Here is a 10,892-nt window from a genome sequence, read left to right as displayed (position 1 = left end):
ATTCCACAGTGCAAATCAAAGATGATTATTGCAGTTACATAAATTTGGAAAATAAAATAAATAGGAAAAGAAAATGTAGAATTGTAATACATATGGGGAATCCAGAAAATTGTTTTTTTTTACAATATTTAAACCCCAAAATCTTAGAAGAAACAACTTTTTAAAAATAAGACTACATAAATAGCCCTTCAAATATAGCAAGAAATATCATGAGCTGTTTTAAAACCTATTGATGTCACAAATTTTAATGCTTACACTGGTAACATAACATCAAAGGGTATTAGATTTACAATAGCCGAAATGAAAAGACTAGTGTAGAAAGACGTGAGGCAAAGAATATAATTTATAAGACTATAAACATGTTACTAAAGCAATATATTATCATTTACAAAGGTGTAAAGGTGTATAGACAAATATAAAGAAGTCATTCAATTAAAGTACCTAGATTTCTAAGGAAACTAGAGACTGTTTTAGTGTCTGTTCCTCTATTATAGTTACAGTAAGGTTACTAACAGGGGCATAAGGGATCTCACCACATAATTTTCTTAGAATAAAGTTGGTAGAAATTGTGGGGTGCACCTGTGGAGCATGCTGGTCACCTTGAATAAAATCTAATTTAAATATAAGGCACACACACACATACACAAAACAACTAACGTATTCTCATCAGGGTAAAATATGCTGATCCAGGTTTCCTACTTTTTTAATTTTAAATTATAATCAAGTTCCTCTTGCCCCAAACCATACAATTTACTGAGCATTTATGCTTAATTTTTTGAAATTAGAAATTTCAAAAGTATCTGAACATGTTTTCCCACAGGCCTGAGAGTATAATGGCGAAAATTTCCAAAAAGCAGGAAATGGAGGCATGTGTCTATAGTCCCTGTTCTCGGAAAGCTGGGCAGGGATTTTTAAGTGTTAGGCAAACCCAGACAAAGCAACACCATGTTTCAAATATAATGACGAATAAATAATAAAAAAGTCAGAAAAAGTACACTTTGTGACTTTATTAACTTTCATAAAACAAATCAAGCTTTGTCTATATGGAGATTTTTTGTTCTAGTGGGTGTTGGGTGTATTGGATGTAGGCGTTTGTGTATACGCTATCTTTCTTTTGAGTTCTCAAATAGCTTGGCACCAGATAACTTTCACTCCTGAACTTCCAATTTTAACTTTCTGGGTTTTTTTGAAATAGGACACTATACAGGATATTTAAAAGCTAACTAAATATGAAAATCTATAATGCATGTTAACTTCATAAACATGAATAAATTTAATAATATATGCATTTAAATTAACATAATAATTTTTCATTTTGTTAAAAAAATCGAGTTTCTCATGATACTACATAAATGAGACTTAATTCAGAATTAGCCAGACATAATTCAATTTGAGATAGTTAAACTAATGCAATGTTCTGTTGAGCCCAAAGTTGTAGCAGAGGTAATGTATACTCCAGTGTTTAGGAGAGGAAAAGGTCAAATCTATCCCATAAACAAATTGGGTAATTTCCCTGGCTCTAAAAACTATCAAGTGAAGAAACAACGTCACACATCGCTGCTCTTTCTATATTCTGTGCGATAAAATACGCAGAAAAATAACAAAAGTCCAGGGAAAGACGATTTCACATTTATTCCATAGAATTCTGAAATATTTCACAAGAAAATCTCTAGAATTACAGATGCAGAAAATGTTTTCCCATCGTGTCCCTATGCTCTGTATAACGCTGGTCTGAGGGAGGAATTGCTCACTTAATAGTTTCTATAGAAGCAGTTTAACCAGTTTCCTAGGGAGCATGGTTGCTTAGGAAACTCAAATATATTATGGCGCAGAGGCTGTGACTAGACACCTGCTGGCACACACAGCTTCAAGCTGCCATTTTTACCCACTTTCACCCTCTCTCCTGGCTGTGTTTTCATATGGCAGAAGTACAGAGTTGGAAAACCAGAGTGGTTCTTGGCTGAGAGAAAAGGAAGAAAAATTGCTTGTGGGTTTACCATAAAGCCCACCTTTTGTTGAGAAGTTGTTTTTGAGGGCTGACTGGGCTCCAGTTTCCTTCATTACAAACACCTTACATTCTCTATTGGGATAATCTCTGAGGATTTAGAATAATCATATTTTCTGGAAGCCCTGGCACATTAGGAAATGGTAATTAAATTTCATGAAGGCTATTTTGAAAAATTTGTCCATTTAAGAAAACAGGCAGGGGGCATCAAGGTCTTTAGTTCGCAGGATACACTGTAAACATTAGGCTAGTTTCACTTTAAATCCTTTGAAAAACATAATTTATACAAAAATTGCCTGTTATGCCACCCCTTTGAGATTTTTTAATCCAATGAATAATTCTTGTGTTAATTATCTTTTTTATTTGTATATATATAATGAGGAATGTATGAACATTAAAATTTGTGCATGTTTATCCACCCACTTACACATCTAAATCGGTTTTTAAAGTGTCTTTTCAAGTTGACAACATATTTTCCTTTGATATACTTTTAAACCATGAAATAGTAGTGGCAAGGCTAGAGAATGTACCAGAAGCATGATTTGTGGTCACAGCACACCAGGCTGGCACATTTAGCAGCTGTTCAATAGACATGAGGCGTTCAGCAACAGAATCAAAGCCAATGGACTAGGGCCCTCTAGATGGCACAGCATTATAAAACAGAATAAAAAAATTAAAACAGTCCAGTTTGGAATTATGCTCGTCTCTGCATTTGCTGTGATTCATTTAGAGAGGAAGATGAGCAATTATGAATCTTTCTACAAATGATATCTTGTAGCAGAATAAAATAAACTTACTCCCATTTCACCAGGTAGAGACCCAGCTATCCAGAAAGAGAGATGTAGGTGGAAAGGGAGGAAGAGAAAGAGAAAGAGAGAGAGAGGGAGGGAGAAAGTACAGAAACAGTAAGAGAACTGACAACCCAATTGACTAAGGTAAGGTGAGAATTAAATAATATTTAGCTTTTCTTCTTATAATTAATTAAATTCTTCCATTTATTTTATATCCCAACTGCAGTTCCTCTCCTTCCTCTCCTTTAATTCCCCTCACTTTTTCAGTACACACTCACCCCAATCCATTACTTCCCAGTTTCTGTTCAGAAAGGTGCAGGCCTCCCATGAGTATTAATAAAGCATAGTTTATCACGTTGGGATGGGATTAAGCTCCTCCCCTTGAATTAAAGCTGGTCAAGGCAAATCAATACGAGTAATAAGTTTTCGAGAGTCAGTTAAAGTATTAGGGACAACATCTACCTCCACTATTAGTAGTCCTACAAGTAGCCCAAGCAACACAACTGTCACATATATGTAGAGGACCTAGGTCGGTTACTTGCAGGCTCCCTTGCTTTTGGTCCAGACTTTGTTAGTTCCTATAAGCTTAGGCTAGCTGTTTTTGTATATTCTTTTGTGATATCTTCAAGCCCCATGTACAATCCTCCCTTTCTCCCTTCAGAAGGATTCTCAAGTTCAGCCAATGCTTGCCTGTGGTGAAGGCTCTTTGAGGACAATTGGGGAAGTTATCAATCTGTGAGTACAGCAGGATATTATTGGACATCATTGCGTTGACATGTTTTCCCAGTCATGTATGGTTTATCCTAGGTCCCTAGATCATCCAGTATCTGGGTTCTGGCTCTCCATGCGATGTCAGAGGTGGCCTCATGCACATAGTATGGGTATGAGGATGGACCAGTCGTTAGTTGGACACAGTCACAATCTTCACACTACCCTTATCCCTCAATGCCCTGACTTTGCATAGCAGGACAGACTGACTGTAGGTCAAAGGTTGTGTGGTTGTGTTGGTATCCCAATCCCTCCACTGGAGGTTCTGCCCAGTCTCAGGGGATGGCCATTTTAAGTTACAATTGCCAAGAGCATTGGCTGGGGTCATTCTTGTAAAATCTTGAGTTTCCCTTGCACCAGGTTTCTATATGACCCTGCAAAGGCCCTCTTTCCAGTCATTTCAGTGCTCTCCCTCTCCATATACCATTCTCCAATCTCATCCCTCTTCTTCCCATCTACACACACTCAGTCCAACCACAAGTTCTTCTCTATTTCCCTGTCCTCAGTCCCCAGCCAACCATGCATTCACTTTGGGCGTTTTTAGTATCTTAAGAGAAATAGCCAGGTGGTGGTGGTGCAGGCCTTTAATCCCAGAACTTGGGAGGCAGAGGCAGGTGGATCTCTTTAAGTTTAAGGTGAGTCTAGTCAACAAGAGCTAGTTTCAGGACAGGTACCAAAGTTATTCAAGGAAACTGTTTCAAAAAAGCTTACATACATACATGCATGTATGTATGTAAAATCCCTGAGTTTTGCATATGCCTATAGCTTTTATTTAGAGTTCTTGTTATTAGTTCCCTGAATGATTAATATCCAGGTAATCATCTAATTCAAATTCAAAAGAAAATTTGTTCCTATTAGTGATTGCTACCAAATACTACTACAACTACTACTAACGTATATTTTAAAATATTAACTTTCTTAAGGATTTGATGACAATTGCTTAGCAGTTTTTTTGTGAATTATACAGGTGATCATGTTTAATGACAATGAATGAGTTGTCACATGTTTAGTAATCCTGCATCATTTCTCTAGTGAAATATCTGCCAATATTTCTATAAGTGCTATTAATTTGGAATGCTGGCTATTAGCTTTCTGTATATTTTAGAAACAGTTCTCTATCAAAAGTATACTTTAATCATATTTTCTGCTAGTTAAGTGTTGGGACCAATTGGAGTTCTGGCCTTCAGCTGCTTTTCCCTGCTAGGAGGTTCTAATTTAAGTTACTAAAAGCTGTGCCTTGCCTAGAGGATCAGAGAGTGGGATTTTCACCTGTTGGCCATTGACTGTGGGTATTTAAGCCTCCATGGTGCTATTAAAGAAGGGCCTTTGTACCAGTGATTGGAGGTCCTTGTGTCTGTCTGTCTCTGTGTGTGTTTCCTCAACCTCCAGCTCCTTGCCCGAAGCTCGAAAACTGGATTCTTCTAGCACTTAGAGCACAGACAGGGGCGCAGAGCGCAGCAGAACTTGGTCCCATGCTTGGCTGTGGATTTCTGTATCTGCTTCCATCAGGTTCTATGATGACAGTGTAGTCACTAGCCTGATTACAGGGGAGGGCCAGTTTAGGCACCCCCCCCCCCACTCTTACTAGGAGTCTTAGCTGGGGTCATGCTTGTGGATTCCTGGGAAATTTTGTAGCACCAGCTTTCACCCTAAACCCATAATGGCTCTCTATATCAAGATGTCTCCTTCAATTTTTCCCTCTCAGTCCCTCTCCCAACTTGATCATCCTGTTCCATCATGTTCTCATCTCTCATGTCCTCCCCTCTACCACCTCCAAGTCCCAGGTTTACCTGGAAGATCTTATCTATTTCCCCTTTCCAGTGTGATGCATGTATCCTTAGGGTCTTTCTTGTTACCCACCTTCTCTGCAGCTCTGGATTATAGTCTTGTTTCCTGTGTTTTACATCTAGTATCCACTTATGAGTTAGTACATACCATGTTTGTCTTTCTGGGTCTGGATTGCATCACTCAGAATAATTGTTTCTAGTTCCATCAAAATATCATATAATTCAGTTCAAATGTGAAGTACTGATCTAAAGAGGTAATTCTTACCAGAAAAAATCTCAAATGGCTAAAATAACATTTGAATTGCGTGATATCTTTAGTCACCAGGAAAACGCAAAACAAAGTGACTCTGATATATCATATTACACTTCTCAGAATGGCTAAGATCAAAAACAGTGATTGGAGAGGATGTGGAATAAGGGTAACATTCCTCCACTGCTGGTGGCAGTGCAAACTTCAATAGCCACTTTGGTAATCAGTATGGTAGTTCCTCAGAAAATAGAGAATTCATCTACCTCATGACCCACCATTATCATTTGGGAATCTACCCAGAGAATGTTCAATCATACCACAAGGACACTTGCATGACTATGTTCTTAGCAGCTTTGTTCATAATAACCAGAACATGGAAACAATCTAGATGCCCCTCAACCAAAGAATGGATAAAGAAAATATGGCACATTTACACAATGGAGTATTACTCAGCTGAAAAAAATAATGACCTCTCCTAAATCTTTTCCTCCCTGTAGACTTTTATTTACTGCTACAGCCTTTTTAGAGCTCCATTATACATTTAGGATGTCTTTGATTTTTGTCATTGTTTAAGCTTTGTTTAGCTGTTGATGTTTTTGATTTATCATGGGTGACTTTTCACTATCATTACTAGGAGAAAACCTCACATCGCCGGGTTTTGTACTTAAACATTTTCAATATTTTGACTCCATCCTACAAGATATATCCTGAGCCTTTGGTACAACAGTTATATTTTGTACATTCATATATACACAAATACACACAAATATGATCTATAACACACATGCATACACCTAACTTTCCAGGCTCAGCATTAAAACTAGGGGTATAGGATGGTAACATTCTATTACTGAAAAAAATATTCTCTGCTATTGTAATGATTTAAATATTATCAAGCATAGTCAGAGAAAATAAAAACTCTCTCATTTCCTTGTTCACTTTCCGTGTGTGTGTGTGTGTGTGTGTGTGTGTGTGTGTGCGCGCGCGTGTGTGTGTGTATCCAGGACTAATGAGCAAGTATTATAAGAAGTAATGCTAGGTACATGGAAGGAAGAGCCAGGGAGACAGTGAGATGGGTATAGAGGAAAACAAATACCAAGATATATTGCTAAGTTTCCTTATGGCACAAGAGTTGTTTATAGGAAAAATAGACAAAATATTTTGGGGTCATCCACAAAAATAGAAATCCCAAGTTTGTATATCAATCTAGGTATCTCCCATCATTTGGGAAGTCTAAATTTGAATCTCTAATGCCAAACCACAATAGCTCCTTTCTTTATCACTATCCTCCAGCTTAACTTCACAGTACTATAAAAGAGATCCAAATTATGAATTACGAATGAGGTCTCAATCCATTGATTATATTTAGAAGAAAAACAAGAGGATGGTTTGTACATATAGGCAAATAAACCAAATCCAATGCAACTATGGTAGTAGAGATTAGAGTCATATAGAAGTAAGTCAAGAATACTGAACTCCTAGCAACTGATAACTTGATTTCAGAAGTCTAACTTTCAAAACTAGGAGTGAGCACATTTTTCTTTTTAAAGTCACAAAGACAGTAGCATTTTGTTAAAACAGCCCCAGGGAACATATAAATTCTTTATTGTTCTGTCTTGCAGTAGATTTATATTATGAACTTTCATTAACTTAATACAAAAACTCATCTATGGACACAGATTTGTATTAGGCATGAAACAAAAGGTGTGAGCAGGGGGAAGACGTCTGTGCAACACTGAAGGCTGCCTGCCTGTGCGCCCTCTGGATATGTTCTGATGATCTGATTCTGGGAAGTACCTATTTTTGTTCTTTGTCTATTGCACAGAGACTGCCTATCCATTGTTCTTATGGTTTCATGATTAGAAATGCCTGGATGATGATGATGGACTTGTTATTGTCTGACAACTGCAGTTGACCAGCTGTTCCAAAACTTCCTTAGAGTGCTGCTCTTTGTTTAGGAATTACTCACATATCAGAAGCTATTTTTCATATTAAAGGTGTTGGCTGCTGCAGACATGAAGTTGCTTCCCATATGAGTTGTATCCCTCCAATTGGAGTTTCTGACTCCTCTAACACAGATGCATCTGCTTTTGCTGTTCTGCTGTGCCATATAACAACGTTCAGAGCATGCTGAATTTGACCTATGAGTTAAACTTCATTAAAGAAAACGATTTGTATGTTTGAAGGTATTAAATAAAACTACATGTACCCCCACATAAACAAGTTCACTTCTAAAATAAGAAACAAATACAGATATTTTCCCTAGCCTTTTCTTAAACTCTGTTTGGAAAAATTCTAAGGCAGACTAAAGAATTTCTACCCACTTTTTGGTCTGTATCCTATATCAACCATTCCCCGTGAGTATACACCCAAACTTCATATATTATGGTGGTATCTTGTTTAAACCTGTGATTAAATAAGAAGATATAAGCAAGAGAAAAAAAAACATTGTGTGATTGTGTACAAAGGTGACGGTAGGGAAAAACTGAAGAAAAAAAATACATCTGAAAAAAAAAACTACATGTTGGGTTAAATCACTAAATCCTAGACAGGAAAATGTGGAATCATATATTAGAAAGTAAGGAAAGAGTGTACCTTAGAGCAGGCTTTTTAGGGACCTTGTTTTTGAGTGAGTGCCTCATAATTTCTCTGATTCACTAAATGCATATTCCATTATAGGAACCACATGTCTACAAAGGGCTTTTAGTCAGTTGAGCATAGTTCTTAATGGAAGGAAACAATACAGAAAATTATATTTTTCCCACAGGAAGAAAAGTACAAGTACACAATGCTAAAAACAAAGAGGAAGGCAAAATATAGAAGCTTGTATTAGAGCACGTTGGAGAGAGACAAGGCACACCAAAACAAGTCATAACAGACAGTATGAACCACTAGAGCAAATTCGTTGAATTAATTTCCATGTTGACCACATATTATCAGTAACAAATGAACTAGGCTTGAGCTGAAAGTACCCATCAAGATCATCGTTCTGAAATTCTTATAATTTAAGCATTTTATAGGGAGGTTCTGTCATCTTCATGTATGCTTTAAATTTACAAACCAGTTATGTATCATCTTTATGCTTTCCTTTTTCCTCTTCAGACTAAAAAGAAAAGAGTAAACACCCTCAGGAAACAGTTCATCACTTGACTCATGGGAAATGTCAGAGCCTTGCCCATTGTGTGCAAAGGAGGAGAATGCAGGGTAGTCTATTTTTGTGTTCACCAGAGAAAGACATATTTTTTGGGTTTTTCAGTTATCAATTCTTGTATTTTATCTATGGGGATATTAAATTCATATATAATAAACAGGAACGGCAGTCATTTTGCATGAAACTAATTACGTTGGGAAGAGACCCAGAGGAGAGATTCTTCCTGGCACAGTGCTTCAGTTCCATTTACTTGGAACTCTCAGTGCAGAGTTCAACATCTCAGCAGAGACCATTGCATGGCTCTGACTTATATTTCTCAGCTTGCCAACAGGTTTTGCTTTTTAATGTTATTGTTACTTATTTAATTTATTTTGGAGAGTTTGTAAAGAATTCTTATCAGTTTTGTAGTAGATAAAGGGAGTCAACACTTAAAATTATAATTTATGTAGTCTCAAGAAAAGTGATTTTACAGTTCATTAATTCAGTTGATAAAAACAATACAGTAAAATCGATTCAAGAAAAACTATGTGATAAGCTGAGGAAGGAAGTATGATATTTTCTTGGTGGAAAAGACATACATTATCCAATGTATTTTAAGTAAGATGAAAACCTAGCTATAGAAATGATTAAGAATTAATTCAGTGGTCACTATTAAAATTTTACTTTAGTTATGATATCATGGAGGCAATGTCTATAAAGAATGTAATGCTGATATAACTTCAGATGATATGAAATTTTGTTAGGGAATAAAGTTTTCCATTTATGATCAGCTCTGCAGAGAATTCATGTGCACTTTTAATTATGTATTTATTTGTGCTGGAAGGTGACAGATAATGCAAATGATGTTTAACTTGTGTTTAACATTTAAGAATGTAAATGTAACACTATAGCTTTTACTGCTATACACTTACATATTTTTCAATGGGAGCAATATTTTATTTAGGAAATATTAAGGAATCATAAAACAGTTTCCTCAAATAGTACTCTAGTAATATGAGCATATGTTGCAAAGTATTAACATTTCTTTTTCTTGTTTTCCTTTACAATTTACCTCTTTATTGCTGAAATAAATGCAGAAAATAAAAGGTTTTCAAGGCCAGCATGGATGGCTGAGACATTGGGGACAGGGACAGGCTCCAGGACATCTGACTTCAGGACAGGAATCTCACTCAAGTGCTTCTCTGAAATCCTCAGGGATCGTTGTTGTGAGAACCAGACAGCACATGGCACATAAGAAACATTCTACTTTTCCTGAAAATGATTCTCCTGGTCCTAAACTAGTCCCGTATATCAGCTTCCGGGACACCCACCCATCTTGCAAGATCCTTCCTTGCTAGCCAGCTGGGGTAGTGAGTCTCTTGGAAAATGTGTTCCAGCTCCTGCATTCGAGCCTGGGTAAATTGGGTGCCATGCAGGAGTGGCAGCCCATCTCTCAGGCATTGACAGCTCCTGCTGAGGCTGTTGTTGATCGCTGTCGCTATGGCCACCTTTTTCGAGGATCTTGTTGTCCATTGAACCAGAACTACTATCGCCAGGATGTCCTCCTCCCACTTATTTGTTTTCTCCCTCCTCTCCCACTCCTGTGGCTTCCTGAGCAAAACTCAACTGAGCAGGCATATCTAGAGCAAGTTTGCCTCTAGCAGCTTCGTTCTGAGCAATTTCAGCCTGAAGGTGGCTCCAAACAAGTCCCTTCTTGTCTTCTTCCTCTCCATCCTTCAAGACCATTGCATTCCTACCATGCTGACAGCATACTGGTGAAACGGTTGAGCAGCCTTGACCAGTCTCTATACTGGGAATCGTTCCATTAGATCTCATTTGTGAAGTTCCAGAAGCTGTACAAGTTCTGACTTGACTCGGAAGGGTCTTCTGGGTTCTCAAACAAATTACCATAAGTCCAATCATACATTCTGTCCTGCATAGCCTCAGAGACTGTGGGTTTGTCGTCTGAGGTACCTAAGCAGAAACATTTTAGTGCTTCCAAGAGCAGGGGGTATTAAAAAGAAAATGCAGTGAGTCTGCGTAGTGGAGGTGTGGAACTTGTGGCTCCAAGTTGCCACTGAGCTGAGGTGCCTAGCTTTGGGTAAGACCGGACTGTTTAAATTCAGTCACAGGGAGTAGCACAAAGACTTTCTTAAGCTCG

At 37.5% G+C, this 10,892-nt stretch overlaps 1 pseudogene; it reads right to left on the bottom strand.

The window, feature by feature from the left end:
* Positions 1-9,942: 9,942 nt before the first annotated feature.
* LOC146892183 (uncharacterized) lies at positions 9,943-10,567 on the bottom strand (annotated as a pseudogene).
* Between the last annotated feature and the right edge of the window lie 325 nt (positions 10,568-10,892).

The sequence above is a fragment of the Myodes glareolus genome, chromosome 12 (genome assembly GCF_982192425.1).
Source record: "Myodes glareolus chromosome 12, mMyoGla1.1, whole genome shotgun sequence".
Classification (NCBI taxonomy): domain Eukaryota; kingdom Metazoa; phylum Chordata; class Mammalia; order Rodentia; family Cricetidae; genus Myodes; species Myodes glareolus.
The sequence above is the reverse complement of the archived record's forward strand: the minus strand, read 5'-3'. Positions and strand labels throughout refer to the sequence as shown.